At 32.5% G+C, this 12,898-nt stretch overlaps 1 long non-coding RNA gene across 1 annotated transcript; it reads right to left on the reverse strand.

Moving 5' to 3' along the window:
- Positions 1-8,731: 8,731 nt before the first annotated feature.
- Positions 8,732-10,180, reverse strand: LOC144420014 (uncharacterized). The gene is made up of 3 exons (XR_013474431.1): positions 10,072-10,180; positions 9,711-9,751; positions 8,732-8,861 (listed from the first exon to the last, which is right to left on the reverse strand). It is a non-coding gene; the product is annotated as an uncharacterized LOC144420014 (long non-coding RNA).
- Positions 10,181-12,898: the final 2,718 nt, after the last annotated feature.

The following is a 12,898-nucleotide window of genomic DNA, read 5'->3' on the forward strand; positions in this document are numbered from 1 at the left end:
AACGCTGATTCACATTCATTTAACATGAATGCCATCTTCCCCATGAGAGATTTGGATAAATACGATTCTAGATTTTCCGCGAAACAACATAAACAGTAAGCAAATATTTTAATTGGAATATATGGTCATGACTTCCGCTTTGTTGAATTGCCTTTTACCTTTGTAGCTGTTCCTTGGCAGCGATAACGTATTTATTTAAAGTATCATGTCAATCACTATCTACTAAGATGTCATTCATCTGCGAATTTTGGAATAAACATCTTAGAATAAAAAAATAGAAAATAATGTATTTAGTTTGATAAAAGAAACCAAGATATTTTAATGTATGTAAATGTATTCAGCGTAATTGTGTACCAGTAACTGGACCAGAATAATGTTATCATATCTTGATACTATACAGGTATATCGAGAAATGGACAGAACCAACTAACCCTACAGGCAGAGAAGAAGATTGTGTTATTACACTTGGAAAAATGTATGCCTGGAAGTGGGCTGATACTTTGTGGGAGGTATCTCAGCATTTGTCAAAAAAGTAATGAAGCTTGAAATTGTGACGCCAATCCTTGCATAGTATTCCATATTCAGGCATAATAATCTAGCAATGTACATGACCAACGACTTGAATAAATTACAAACATTTCGAAACTACCATCAATGAGCCGAAAAATTAACTCGATTGAAATTAGTACAATCTAGGTGATAAATAAATTCGGTTCTAAATTCCATGTTTACCAGGTTTAATTTGCGATGATGATTTTTGTGGAAACATTTTCTCTTTTACATTCGATGCGATGGTTTTGTAGTATCCAGTATATTTTCTATTATAATTTCTGCTACGAGGCTATCACTTATCAGATTTTTTATTTGTTTCAATCGATTTCTTATTTGTTGAAAATTGAAATTAATTTCCTTTGGCCCGGCAATCATCATTTATGACTGTAGTTTAATAATTGCACCTATGCCGTGTATGTTGGCTAACTTCGAAACAAGTGTTACATTTAAATATAAATTGGATATTATGCCCTTTGAAACTATGTAAAAATAGGCAAATATTCCGTAGGTTCAACTAAAATATATTCTGTGTAAGGCACAATGCATTTGTTGTTTCATATATATATAGTTTAGGCATTTCCATTCAACACGCATGGTGCGTGAAGTAGTTTTAGGTGTTTCCATTTTTACATTCGTATCCAAAACGACACACAAGATACAAAAAAAGCATACATTTTGTATCGAGTCTTGTATACATATTAACTTCAAATTAATGAAATTTCGGGGCAATGTCAAAACTTTGATGTTCAAGTAAAGATGCCGTTGACGAATTTTTCATAATAAAGTAAATTTTCAAGGTTCGAATATTTGATTTTATAGCACATTTAAATTGAAAAAAAAAAAATCAATTTAAATCAATGTTGACTCAGCCGAGAGTTTATGCACATTCAATGTTTTATTATGTAAACATAGTTAGGAGCCCAGTGGTTTCAGTTTTCGGAAATGGTGCCAAGCTGAAATCAACATAAAACATTTTTGTATTTTACTTTGAATAGAACTTATATTCAGCGAAAGAGAATTGTAAATACCATTTAAACTACTTAATTAAAACAAGATTTGGTTCGATCAATAATATGACTTTCTGGATCGGTGCAAAGAAAGACAGTTGTGATTCATGGAGATTCATTGACGGCACGTCATTCTCTACTGGTGGATTTGAAAAATGGGCAAGTAATCAACCGGGAGACGGAAGTAAAGTATATATCAATACCAGTGTTGAAGCCTCAAACACAGATCTGCTTTGGTTTTCTGAAACAAATGAGGATAAAAGAGGATTATCTGTGAATTACCAGGTTTGTGCAAGAGCTTTTACCTTGGCTTTCATTGCATTTGATTTCAACTGAAATACGAGAAAATGCAAAATAAATATTAAATACTATTATGTAATTTGAGTCATTGAATATACCACTTTAAAAATTAGAACTGGCATAAAATCTCACACTCTCAGTTTAAAAAACTTGGTGACAATATAACAGCTAAACTATACCTGAAGAGAGCAAAGTGTGGATTAATTTTGTTCTCACTATTTTGATGTTTACGAAAATAGTTTGAGAATCACTCCGATAAGTGTATATAATTGGCATTGGTAAGACTTTTTATTACATTTTACAAAAAATAATTCCATTAAAGCTGGTTTTAGTTCCGAAAGAGCCTACTTTCTCCTCCCAACATGTTATATTAATTTTATCATAATGATAAAAAACTGGGCCTTCTGTAGTTGCAATATTTAATCAATCTTTAACAATTCATCACGATATACTTGTTTTATATCTTAGTTATTGATCCTTGTCGCTCAACACCATGTTAGAATGGAGGAAAGTGCAAAAGTATTGGGTGTCAGATTGCATGTAGTTGTAATAACCGATACAGCGGGACATATTGTGGGCATGGTAAGAAATCAATTCTATATTAAAAAATATATAATTTGCATGAACACACGGGAAATTATTCTGTACCGGCTCAAGTATACATATATATATACATATGTATAATGTACCTAGGTGTATTACATAGTTGGTGGTTTGAATGGTTTATTTAAAGATAGCAAAAGGGATCGTTCGAATTGTTTAATATTGTAATGGAAGTTAATTGACTAATATTAATTTAATTTGAAGAAATTGACCTTAAACCGAACTGAAAAAAAAAGGAATTTTCAGTTTTATTTGATCGTTGACTCATTTTAATGGTTTTTATTGTTGTCGATATTACACAGCCGGTTCGGTCCCAGTTCATTCAGTTGATGGTTGGCTATATGTAACAGTATGGTCAAAGTGTGTTCATAGCATTTTATTATGAGATACGATATTTTTTACTCAATTATACTCGAAATGAACTACTTTTCCTTACTCGTTTTAGAAAAATTGTCCATCACAGTGACTCAATCGAAAAACATCACTTTCATTGGCGAATCAGTAAGAATAACTCTTGGGGTTGTGTCTGAGCTCGGCAAGGTCGAAATTGAACTTTACAAAACTGGCAATTCAAATGTCCTTAATAAAACATCAGTCGGAAATGGTCGCATTGACTTTAAAATAGGCCCAATGAGTTCAGCTTCTTGAGAGCAAGCGTACATTTGAAAATCGTTGGTAGGAGATATGGAACGAATTGCTACAGTAACAATAGTTGTTCACGGTAAGCTTATTTACAATCTCCCATAAAAATCGCACTCGCAATGTTACGTGGAAAGTGAATTTATAAAATTCATATTTTCCGCACATTGAGAGATGAACATTTTGGGGGTCTTGTTCGTTTTTATACAACATTTTACCCATTGTTTTTGTATTTTGGATAATTTTTTATTCTACGGTTGATTTTCATTTATTAAGGAATTATTACTGCTAATCTCGAATTGAACAAATTGTTTGTAATATATATTTACCTTCACATAGAACGATAAGACAACTCGTCGATTTAGGGCAATTTATAAAGTTTTTTATTTCATAATTGAGTACTATGGAGATAGACTAGAGAAAATATTGTTTATTTCCTATTTAGCTGCTTTTACGATTAACAACAGTTCCTTCAATAACTCCAGAGAAAGCAAATATCACGGATATCATTCCATCTCGTATTGCGATCTCATCAAACCAGAACCAAACAATTACTTGCTACGCAATTGGATTCCCTAGTCCTTCTGTATTATGGTATTTTGAGAAAGACGCCATAAGCACGAATACAATTTCTGATGTTCACCAGTTAAATTCTTTAACAAAATCTGTTTTATATTTCAAAATACCAAGGCCGGGTGTTGAAGCCATATTGTACGCTGGAGTCTATAGCTGCCGTACAACAAATTATGTGGGAGAAGATAAAACAAAGACAGCCAAAGGTATTAACATTGAAGAAATTGGACCTCCTGAAGTATGCGCACCAAGATGGCGCACAACCTGAATTCAAGGTGTGTACCAGGTTAGGGTTCAGGTTATGCAACATCTTGGTGCGCATACTTCAGGAGGTCCAGGAAATTATTCTAATTACCATATATCAGGGGTGGGAACAATTTTATAGTATAAAAGCCGCATGCTGCAAGTCAGAACTTCAAAAGAGCCGCAGAATTTGAGAATTTATCATTATTATCAAAATACCACGAACAGAAAAGAAATTTACACAAGAGTCTAATAACAATAAATAGATAAAAAAAAAAGCAGCTATGCTCAAATATATGCACAATTTGAGCTCATTTAATTTGTGTTTCATTATAGCTGATTTACAAGGGTAGTCTCGTAAGAAGTTTTCATGATTCGTTTCATGGTGCCGTTTAACATTGCTGACTTTATTCTGATTTAGTAGCTTTTGGCGGATTATGCACAAAGGTTTATTCTTCTGACTGGTCAATGCGTATTCTTCTTCCCATTCTGACTTGACAACTCTGTTTTCATCTTCGTACTTTCGTTTCTTAATTGAGGACATAACGCATAGTAACTTATTGCGTCTCCCCATCTCACTTCCATTCTTGACACCTCCTTCTCTTGACACTTTCTCTCAATCCAACACTCCCTCCTTGCCACTTCCATTCTTACTTCATCCCGTCACTAACCCACCCAACCCACGCTATATTCTTACCACCTCCCGTTACTTTTGCACCCCAACACTCTCTTCTTCCCACTTACCTTCTCCAGTCACTAAATCTCACACTTTCATTCTCACCTCCCCCGTCACCAACCCTTACCTCCACCGTCAACAACCAACCCAGCACACCTATTCACCCCACTTCCATTCTTACCTCCACCAGTCTTAAAGGTGGGTTATCACGCAAACATTTTCGTGGAAAATTTGATTCTATATATTTTTTCAAGATTTTTAACGTTTACCGCTTGCATAAAGTGGACTTAGTTTTCTACTTATGAATTTTTAAAAACCGCTTCAACGAAAATCGACCCAGGTTCGGAAACGGCCTTTGATGACGTAGTAGTGAGAACTCATTCCAGAAATTAGCTCCCTCGCCATTGGCGAGTAAGGTGTTTGACCTCTGTTTTTGGCGTTTAAATCTAGTTTATCATCGCGTAGTTTAATAAAGATTGAAACTATAATGTATTTTTGAGCATAAATGCTAATGCATAAGAAGTTCTGAATGTGAGGGGATCAAGCCACGGCGTTTTATGTAATGATCGTACCGGTACTGACCGCCCGTCAGAAGGCTTTGAAGAACTGATCATAGAGTAAGTATTTACCACTTTATTTCGTTTATCGACTGTTTGATAAAAATATTTAGTCAAAGCATGATGATACCCAGACACACTTTTGTATGAACCAAATACAAATCGCCAATTTGTACATTTACCAAAAGTGTGATAGTCTACTACCGGTACCAGATAAACGTAAATCCCAATAATGGTTCATTTTTTTTATATTCATTTCACATTATTATGCAACAAAACACTGTTGTATGTTGAACCTTACTAAACTGTCTGGTGATATTATCCTGATCTTTTTTTTATGTCAGTTCTATCAATTTATTTGTATACTTCGTTTTCCAGTGCACACTGCTATTAACAACACAGTCCAGCTGTTATCGATCAACTAATGGAGAATCGTGACAACACATTTATTGGCATGAATGAATTACATATGGTGAAAACTTGTAATAAAATATTAAAAATAAATAAAAACTGGTTTGAATAACTGAGTGAGGTATTGTTGTTTCGGGCTGTGGGTGGAAGTTTGCATGGATTCCAACATAATTTTAAGGCGGAAACGATCCTTCGACTTAGAGGTCTACTTTTAGTTCCATGGAGAGACATCAGAAAAGGTTACTTGCGAAAATTTTATCCATAGTTTTCTGCTTCAAGACAGATCCATCCCTGTGAAATCTGCTGTAACCACCAACTACACATTCCATACGTTACGGTAGTGTTTGCGCACATACCGGTATAGTCAGATAGTTTATATATACCAAAAATATAATAAAAAGACTAGTTATAGGATCAGATAAGCAGAGTAAACACACATGAGTTCTAAAATCTAGATCATTTAAGACAAAAAATGGCCTGGTATGCGATTTTTCACTAGAAAATATATTGCAGCAAAAGGTCCGGCACAGAACTCAGTACGTCTTGACCTCGATTAGTTGAGTTTACTGCAATTTCTCATAATGCAATAATATTATTTAAAGATATTGGAATTGATTTAAATCACAAAAGCTTCCTCCAAATGCGCCGCCCAATAGAACCAGCACACGGTTCAAAATGAGTACACAGAATGTTATAATTGCCTTTGACCTAATGCAAAGTTTCGCCGACGAGTTCTCACCACTACGTCATCAACGGGACATACTAATTTGCGTTCGATTTCGGCAGCAAACGGTAAACGCCAAAAATCTTAACAAATTATATAGAATCAAATTTACTACAAAAATGTTTGCGTGATAACCCACCTTTAACTCCTCTTCTCGCATCCATTATTGCCTCCTCCCGTCATTGGCCCACCCCAACACTTCCATTCTTATTTCCCAGTTTCCCTCCCACCCTAACACTCCCCTTCCCACTCCCAACCTCCTTCTCCTCCTCTAGTCACTCCTTTTCTCTAACCGAACCCCACCTCCGCATTTTCCACGCTGAACTAACCTAATGGAGAGGAGAAGATTGGATAAAAAAAGGGAGAGATAATAAATTTTAACGAATAAACACCAATGGATATATTGGGGGTAAATTTTGTAATCTTGTTCGCTAAAGTAAATGACGTAAAAAGGGCATGAGCAGTAAAATTTGGAAAGAGGTCTTGAGTTCAACAAGCATATCCCCGTAAGCAAAACCCTGGTATTTCACTGTAAACTATCAGTCGTGATGTTTTGAAACTTCATTATTATGAAATGATACTTTGGGTAACGCAACTTCATTACAATATAATGGTCATTTTACCGCATCTTAATACACTTAACAATCTGGTCGCAAACGTTTGTTGGTATAAAGATCCAGGGGTGCAACTTTCCATTAGTGTAAAGGTCTGGTGGCACGATACTATGTGCAGTAAATGTTCTGGATGCGCATGTCGGGGCGCAAAGATAAGACACCCAATGCGCATGTATACACAACAGGGCAAACAATTGGTATATTGGTATAATATTAAAAAGCAGGGTTTTAGGTGCTTGTAGGGTCCCCTAACAATCAGAAGAATCGACCGTCACGGTTCAAGCGGTTAATTAACGAAGCGTCATAGCCGTTGAAAAAAATTCAGAATAAATAAACAAATACTTTGCACACCTGGAAATACAACTAATTGGATGATAACCCCAATTTGTCATTTCGATACAAATTAGACTTGCATTAATAAAATAGAATAAAATTAAAATACGCAACGGCCACAACAAATACATATTGCAAAAAATGTAGTAGTCCCATTGCATACCAAAATTTAAGTGGAAATACGAAGTTTTGTCTAAATATATTACCGAGCTTCCATGTGGACCCAGGGGGTGTCGGTTTACCCACTCGTTAGGACTTGTCAATGGGGTCCTATCGCGCTCCAAAAATCTCTGGAACGCCCTATGCCCATATTACAGAATAAGACTAAACTAGATACTACGACCAAACTGGGTATTGTGAAACACACCCCACAAATTCTGATACCTCTACAAAAATAAGAAAATTTCTTAAAAATAAAATATATCAGAAAAATGTAACATTTTATACAATATCAGTAAAACATAAAACAGTGTGCACCATATACATGTATATTAGTAATTCAATTAATAAAACGTTTAATTCATGAATTATAAAAGAAGGCATCGACATTCAACAGTAATTTCAAAAATTTAATAAAAGGAAAATGGAAGATTACTTCAATTGACTACCTCATTACCGGATTCTGCCAACAATTTTGTACGATATAGGCCAAATAAATATTGTCTAATTATGATCGCGATGCTGCTATGTTTTTCCCTCCCGTCCAGGTGCCCACCAACCCCCAGAACCCCCCAACCCCCTCCCAACAGTTATATATTTTTGTGTATCTTGTTTATGTTTTATTTTTATTTTGTTTTTTTGATAAGAAAGTTGTAACAGACAAGTATAAAGATTCTTTCGCAGAAGAGAAGACAAAACCATGCCGGCCTGGTTTGTCATATGATGATTTCATGATGAGAAGATGATGATATCGAAGATGATGATATCATAAGATAATGCGTGTTGATAATAAGATATGAAGTCATAAATTAGGTTTGTATTATGGCAGCATCAACAACCACGAAAAGACTGGTTTTTACTAATAAACGTCTAATCAATGATATGTATTTTTTGTCGGCAGAATCCTTAATTTTAAAGAAATGGTATCAAAAATGAGTAAATAAGACAATAATGAGGTATTTTTATTATGTTTTAAGTGACCATTTGTCATGTTCGCAATAAGGCAGTATTGACATTATATGACAAATAAGTTGATTAGATTGGCGTTACCTTCATACCAAATTATTATATAAATACAGAAATAAATGTTGAAAAAATAAAATAATGGGAAAGAATAGGAATTTAAAATACAAATAAATACGAAACAATACTTTGATATAACATCAATATAACGAAAGAAATATTGTTTCAGACATCAAATGTACAATTTTAGCGTAGTAGGAATACAAATAAGAATGGTAATTTATGCGTTCTTATATCGTTTGCATTCATAATATTAGCAAATAATTGATAATGAGTCATACATACAAATCATATTACATTCAGTCTCTTTTTATATTAATGACTTGGATCTCAAATGTGCCAGATTCCAATGCATTTGTTAGTAATCACATAGTTACTTCCATAGTTGCATACTTGAGGTGCATAAATATATGTGATGAATGAATTCGATTCCATAATTGAGAAAACCTATAAATATTGAGAAAATTAGTCACGGCGCAGATGATACGATATTTAGCTTCAATATATAATATTAATTAATAATTTAATATTAATATTAATTGCTGCCATTTAATCTCAATAGTGTTAACAGTGCCCCTACTACATAATATTAGTTAGCAAGAACGAACCACAAATAAAATGCTTTAGTCCATCAAAATAAAAGTTGTAAATACCCTATTTTAGCAAGTATATACGTATGTTAAATCTTGTCATTCAAAATAAATTACACTCAATTCGAATTAATTCATTTTTTGTTTATTTTAGTTTTTTTTTCGAGTTTGGGACTTCTTTCTTTGAACTTATTCCTAAAATAAATGCTATTTTAAAAAGTATTCAATAGCAGTTTTGTGAATTGAACAAATTAAAAAAATTACTTAATTGAATTAATAAAATTTGTTAGTACATTTATTTTTTCCTTTCCGTGAACGTCCTCAAACAATTTTTTAGGAAAATCTCCTTTCACAATGTATTGCACTTGAAAACACTCAGTTGTTGTAAGGGATTTATCATGTTCTACCTGGAGTATTTGCTGAGTGTTATGTTTCATTTGAATATGTTTTATACCAAAAAAGTCAGTTAATGACAACATTTGTTAAAATTTAATATTTCTCATTCCCTAGTATGCGTACCAGGTTAGGGTTAGGTCATAATTTTATTTGATTATCTTTACTTTAATATATTAAGATTTTGGGATTGTCTGTTTTGGCAAACGAAATATACGAATATAAAATCCGAATTTTAATTATTGTTAATATTTGTGAGTATATTGTTATTACCTTTTAACATATCATGTAAGCCCTCAAACAAAATTCTTACCTTTTTTCATTCTTTCATCTCATATCTTAGCTATATTCTTTCTAAAAATATACGACACTTTAGAACGACATTCAATGGGAATTATTCATTAGCATATTTATTTCACCTCACAATTGAAAGTCCCATACACAATTTTTGTTTTGAATTATTTTCCTCTTATTATGTACTCCATTAAATGGAACCATTCAGCTGTCTAATTTATATTTTTAAATTTACAAAGTCTATAGAGAAAATTAATAAAATATTCTTCACAAATAATTTAACCAGTTGTCACGAGGAATATAAGTCAAATTATTTTTGGGCAGATATGCTCTTGACAATTTTTTCTCTGGAATATATTATGAATGGAAAAAAAATTTACCTCATTATTATGGATGTCTGAACAGATCGTCTTCGGCTTCTACTTCTTCAAACAGGCGAATTTTCATCTAAAAATAGGTGTTATTTGAAAATGATTATTTTCGTATTCGAATATTTAAAAAAAAAAAAGACTTATATTTGTTATGATTTTAATAATTTTTTTTGGATATTATTACAACAATATACTTTCAATGCAATGCAAATATTTGTTTCAATCAGATGCGTTTTAGGCCAAACGTAAGTTTCGACAATATTTGTTAAAAATATAATACTTTACATTATTGCGGATGTCGTCGTAGATATTTTAAGCGGCTTAATTCTTTGGCTTCTTTCTTCAAATTTATTCTAAAAATAAAACATTCTTGAAAAAGTATTTTGAATTTAATTAAAGATTTTGTTAGCACATTTATCAATTTCCCGTAACGTCCTCAACAATTTTTTGGCAAATTTATTTTCAACCTTTTTTAGGCAGAACTTCATGTACAAAATAAATAATACAAAGACTAAAAATGACGCAATAAATAATATCAGCTTCCTGTAATATGCAATTATTTATCTAAAATAAATAACAGATAGAACAATCGCCTAAAAATTCAATTGCAGTTCACAATAGCAGCAAATTGGTCTCTCCCAAATCAAAAAAATTTTAAGTACTGAAAATTATATTTGATGTTTATCTAATTGCGTTGAGTCCTAAAACAATCTTCACAATGGTTCCTATGTAAAATGTTTTCGTATCTTCAATTTTTGACGTATATTCAAATTTATAGTTCAGTATTTAAAAAGTGTCTCCGTTATTTCATGTTTTAAAAAGTTTCTTCAATCTATATAGTTCTGCTTCTAAAACTTGTTTTCGCACTTTCAATTTTTATAGTTTTTCGCCTGAAAAGCTGATATAAATTAAAATTACGTAGGCTTAATTTACAACCTTCATTTCTGCATCACCAAGGTGTATGAAAAGTGTTTTCATAACTTGAATCGTTATAATTCTGCTTCTAAAAGTAGTCTTCGTATCTTCGCCTTTAATCTTCTGCCTTCGATAACTGTCTTCATATTTTCATTTTATAGTTCTTTTCTTGAAAAATGACTTCAAATCTTCAATCTCTATAGTTCTGTTTCTTAAAAATCTTCTCCGCATCTTGGATCTTTATATTTCTGCCACTGAAAATTTAATGCAACATTAAAATTAACTAGGCCTAACTTACAATCTTCATTTCTGCATCTCCAAGGTGTCTTCGTGCCTTCAATGTTCATAACTCCTTCTGAAAATGTTTTCGTAACTTTAATCTTCATAATTCTGCTTCCACAAGTAGTCTTCATTTCTTCATCTTTATTCTTCTGCATTCGATTGTATCTTCATATTTTCATTTTATAGTTCTTCTCTTGAAAAATGTCTTCACTATCTTTAATCTCTATAGTTCTGTTTCTTAAAATCTTCTTCGCATCTTGAATCTTTATATTTCTGCCACTGAAAAGCTAATGCAACATTAAAATTAACTAGGCCTAACTTACAACCTTCATTTCTGCATCTCCAAGGTGTCTTCGTGCTTTCAATGTTTATATCTCCTTCTGAAAAATGTCTTCCTAACTTGAATCTTCATAATTCTGCTTTCAAAAACAGATTTCGTATCTTCATCTCTATTCTTCTGCGTTCGATTGTATCTTCATTTTTTAATTTTATATTACTTTTCTTCAAAAATGTCTTCATATCTTCAATCTCTATAGTTCTGTTTCTTGAGAATCTTTTCCGCATCTTGAATCTTTATATTTCTGCCACTGAAAAGCTAATGTAACAATAAAATCAACTAGGCCTAATTTACAACCTTCATTTCTGCATCTCCAAGGTGTCTTCGTGCTTTCAATATTCATATCTCCCTCTGAAAATGTCTTCGTAACTTGAATCTTCATAATTCTGCTTCCACAAGGAGTCTTCATTTCTTCATTTTTATTCTTCTGCACTCGATTGTATCTTCATATTTTCATTTTATAATTCTTTTCTTGAAAAATGTATTCATATCTCCAATCTCTATAGTTCTGATTCTTAAAAATCTTCTCCGCATCTTGAATCTTTATATTTCTGTAACTGAAAAGCTAATGCAACATTAAAATTAACTAGGACTAACTTACAACCATCATTTCTGCATCTCCAAGGTGTCTTCGTGACTTCAATGTTCATATCTCCTTCTGAAAATGTTTTCGTAACTTGAATCTTCATAATTCTGCTTCCAAATGTAGACTTCGTATCTTCATCTTTATTCTTCTGCATTCGATTGTATCTTCATATTTTCATTTTATAGTTCTTTTCTTCAAAAATGTCTTCACATCTTCAATCTCTATAATTCTGTTTCTTAAAAAAACTTCTCCGCATCTTGAATCTTTATATTTCTGCCACTGAAAAGCTAATGCAACATTAAAATTAACTAGGCCTAACTTACAACCTTCATTTCTGCATCTCCAAGGTGTGTGTCTTCGTGCCTTCAATGTTCATATCTCCTTCTGAAAAATGTCTTCCTAACTTGAATCTTCATAATTCTGCTTCCAAAAGTAGACTTCGTATCTTCATCTCTATTCTTCTGCGTTCGATTGTATCTTCATATTTTCATTTTATAGTTCTTTTCTTCAAAAATGTCTTCTTATCTTCAATCTCTATAGTTCTGTTTCTTAATAATCTTCTCCGCATCTTGAATCTTTATATTTCTGCGACTGAAAAGCTAATGTAATATTAAAATTAACTAGGCCTAACTTACAACCTTCATTTCTGCATCTCCAAGGTGTCTTCGTGACTTCAATGTTCATATCTACTTCTGAAAATGTCTTCGTAACTTGAA

The sequence above is a fragment of the Styela clava genome, chromosome 2 (assembly GCF_964204865.1).
Source record: "Styela clava chromosome 2, kaStyClav1.hap1.2, whole genome shotgun sequence".
Taxonomy (NCBI): domain Eukaryota; kingdom Metazoa; phylum Chordata; class Ascidiacea; order Stolidobranchia; family Styelidae; genus Styela; species Styela clava.